A 4,129-nucleotide genomic window follows, 5' to 3' on the forward strand; every position below is an offset into this window, starting at 1 on the left:
CTTTATGTTGGGTGTATCGTAAAGTAAGTTATTAAAATAAATAAAGTAGTTTTTTGAGTTGCTAAAAGCTATATTGTTCTTGTTGGGACAAAAAAGTAATTTTAGTGTTAGGTTCAAATTTGAACCAATAACAACAAACCACCTATAATTTATTGTGAAAATATTGTAAAAATATTATAGATATAGCACCTCTCTTTTCTTTTTACTATTCAGTATTCGCCTGGGTTAGCTACATTTCTTTTCCTTGATAATGATAGGTCAACTACTTAGGACAACATTTTTTATAATTGCCAATACATCTTGTATGTCAACATTTGGGTGTATCGTAAAGTAAGTTATTAAAATAAATAAAGTAGTTTTTTGAGTTGCTAAAAACTATATTGTTATTGTTAGGACAAAAAAATAATTTTAGTGTTAGGTTCAAATTTGAACCAATAACGACAAACCACCTATGATTTATTATGAAAATATTGTAAAAATATTATAGACATAGCACCTCTCTTTTCTTTTTACAATTCAGTATTCGCCTCGGTTAGCTACATTTCTTTTCCTTCATAATGATAGGTCAACTACTTAGGACAACATTTTTTATAATTGCCAATACAACTTGTATGTCAACATCGGTGAATTATAAAAATTGTGCTCTCTTCCAAAAGAAAAAAAAAATGGCGTTAGTAATAAGCCCATATAAAAAAAAAAAAAATGTTACTTTAATCGCAAAATATCATATCAACCATTAATTTTAAGTTCCCTCTCAAAAAAAAAAAAAAAAAAAACCATTAATTTTAAGTTACTAACGTTAAGGGGGGGGGGGGGGGGGGGGGGGACGAGGACGTTAGGAGGCGTTGATGCGCCGGATATGGACGAGGGCGATATACCGGCAGTGGGCATGCGGCGCCGGCCGGTCGGCCACAGGAGCGCGCACCGGTACGAGGCAGTGATGTGGCGAAGGGCGAGGGAGGAAACGAAGAGCAAAGGGTGGTGGTGGTGGTGGTGAGACGAGGGAGACCGGACGAGAGGGAGGGAGTTGGTGTGCAGGACAAGAGGGTCATTGGGGCGATGTGGTGCATCTCGGACCCGTGCAGGTGATGGGTCATTTGCCCGGAGAGACGCATAAGGTCCGGTAGGGATGGAGATCGGATAATCTCAGAGCGAGAGAAAGATTAGGTAGGTAGAGAGAGAGAGAGAGGGCGCGGCCGCCCGGGCTCGGCCAACATCTGGACGCCCACCCCGACTGGTGCCCCCGGACGATGGATGTCGGAGGGGATCGTCTGTACGCGCGAGGACGATTCGATGATCCGATGATTCGATGATTCGATGATTCGATGAAGAGACGTGACAAGATTCCCGAGCGAAGTGGAAGAGGGTGCAGTGGTGGTGGTGGTGGTGGTGCTGCTGCTGGTGCTGCTGCTGGTGCTGCTGCTGGTGCTGCTGCTGGTGCTGCTGGTGCTGCTGCAAGGTACCGTCACCCTGCCTGCCTTATACATACGCGACGGAGCTGCTTGCCCCGAACAGCATAGCCGGACACGCCATCGCGACTCTATTTCGTCCTCGCAGCTGATCCGGTCATAATGATATAGGTAATGCCTGGGACTGGACGGTATGGTACAGTATGTCCGGCCCGGCAGCGCTAGACCACACAGTACATCGAGTCCTGGACAGTATGGTGTTGTGCAGCATAGGACTGTCCATGGCTGCATCGTCACCGAGGCAGATATGACGGGGACCCCCGGTGGACGGCAATCATGGCCAGCTTCTCGGCCACACGTTCCGTCAGCCTCGACGGGACCAGGTCGGCGGAGCGACGACCAGGACTGTGCCAGGCACGGTTGGACAAGGCGCGGGTGCGAGGCGACGGTGCGCCCAGGCGGGAATGCAGTGTCGCGACCGGTACGACCTGCACTCGGCCCAGCTGGGAGGTGGGAGAGGTGGGAGAGGTGGGAGAGGTGCAGGCTGCCGATGCCGACGATGTTCGGGATGTGGCAGTGGCTTGCCCCCGATGCATCCTCGACCCTCGACCCTCGACCCTCGACCCTCGACCCTCGACCCTCGACCCTCGACCCTCCATCCCCATCCCATCCCAGCCCTTCGCTCGCCTGCAGCTCGTCCCGCCCCCTTCGCGTCGATGCAGCCAGCCTCCATTCTGTCGTTTCACCGCTCCATATTCGAAGCGCTCGCCCGTGCATGCCGGACAGGAATGTGAGAGATGGCACGCGAAGACGATAAGACCACCGGCGTGGACCCCAATCCAACCCTGTTCCAGAGGGCCAGCCATCATCGCCTCCTCCTCCTCCTCCTCCTCCTCCTCCATCTGCTGCTCTGCCAGGACCCTCCCCCTCTCCCTCCTCCTCTCCCTCCTCCTCCTCTCCCTCCTCCTCCCCCAACGAGCTGGGGGTCCGATGAGGACTCGCTGGCTCGCTCTGAACCACCTCCTGGCTTCGTAACCAGATCCCTTCCATCCCCTCTCGCCAGACCACCCACTCGACTACCCTGAGACACCACCCATCGTCACCAACCCCCCCGTGCCGCTGGATCGAGTCGTGCCCATCGATTCACCCTCATCCCCCTCCTCCTCCTCCTCATCCTCCTCATCTAGGCCAGCGACACATCGATCGCCCTCTTCACCGACATGGTCATGGCCGCAGCCCCAGACGACGGGCATCACGCCCGCTACAAGGACGCCGTCAACCTCACCGTTAGTCTCTGCTTGACCTACTCCCTCTGCATCGCCGCCGTGCGTGTCTGGATTCGCCGCGGCGCATACGGCGTCGACGATGCCATCATCGCCGTGGCCACCGTGGTAGGCCGGTCCCGGGATCGAGATGCTTTCCGCTCCACCGCCGACCCCACCGCTGACGACTGCAGCTCACGCTGTGCCATACGGCCTGCGACTACACCGTGCTCGCCCGCGGGCTCGGTCTGCCATGGGCGACGTTGCAGGCGGCGCCCTCACTCCCGCGCCTCGAGGAGGTGAGTCCGATCCGATCATCTGGGGGCCGGGATCTCGCTGATCGAGAATTCCTCTCTCTCTCTCTCCCTCTCAGGCCTCAATCGCCGGCGTCATCCTGTTCCTCCTGGCGCTCTACCTGTCCAAGTGCGCCATGCTCGCCTTCCTCGGTCGAATCACCCGCTGCCACCGCCAGGTGATGCTCTATCACCTCTGCAACGCTGTCGTGGCCGTGCTCGGAGTGGCCTCGGTCTTGATCGCCACCGTGGACTGTTCGAGTGAGGTCGGGTTCTACTGGGCATTCCACGCGAACCGGCCGTCGTGTGCCGGCCAGGTCGGTCCTGTCCCCTCCTCGCCCATTTCTCATCTTGTTGGCTCCCTTGCTGATGTCGACACCAACAGAGTCAACGGTGGCAAGCGATCACGGCTCTGGATCTCGTCACCGAAGTCCTCCTCCTCGCTCTGCCGGTCCAGCTGATCTGGGGTCTGCACATGCCCACCATGAAAAAGCTGATGCTCATCCTAGCATTCTTCCTCCGTTTGCCGTAGGCGACCCTGCCCCCTCCCCCTTGCTCGCCTCACTCCCTTCTCCCACTGACCTCATCCGACAGGGCCCTCGGCTTCTCCATCGGCCGCAACTACTTCACCCTCGAACTCGCCCGCCCCACCACCGACCCCGGGCTCGACGCCGCCATCGTCGTCATCTGGCTCGAGGTCCAGCTCTCCTACGCCCTCGCCGCCAGCACCCTGTCCGCCTTGAAGACCTTCACCGAGACCTTCAACTCCGGCTTCGGCCAGGGCTTCACCCGCGGCAAGAGCGACAGCAGCTCCCACGCGACCCACATCAGCAGCCTCGGCTCCCCCTCCAAGACCGGACACCCCTCCGTGGACGCACGGAGTAAGTCACTGGCGTCGTCGGGCAAGTCCGTCATCCACCATGCGCGCGAGATCGACCTCGAAGCCCTGCCGCCGTCCCCGCCGGGTCAGACGTCGCCGCCATGGCATCCCGGCTGCGACGATGCCTCGCCCTCTGCCTCCACGACGATGCTGACGAATGCCCGGAAAATGTCGGAGAAGGAAGCCGCCGCCACCGCCGCCGTAGTATCCTGCCGCGAACTCAGCTCCGCCAGCAGCGCCACGTCCATGGCCACGACCGTCTTTCCCCACGCGTCCAACACCGAC

Source organism: Quercus suber, unplaced genomic scaffold, assembly GCF_002906115.3.
Source record: "Quercus suber isolate HL8 unplaced genomic scaffold, Cork oak 2.0 scaffold_33, whole genome shotgun sequence".
Taxonomy (NCBI): domain Eukaryota; kingdom Viridiplantae; phylum Streptophyta; class Magnoliopsida; order Fagales; family Fagaceae; genus Quercus; species Quercus suber.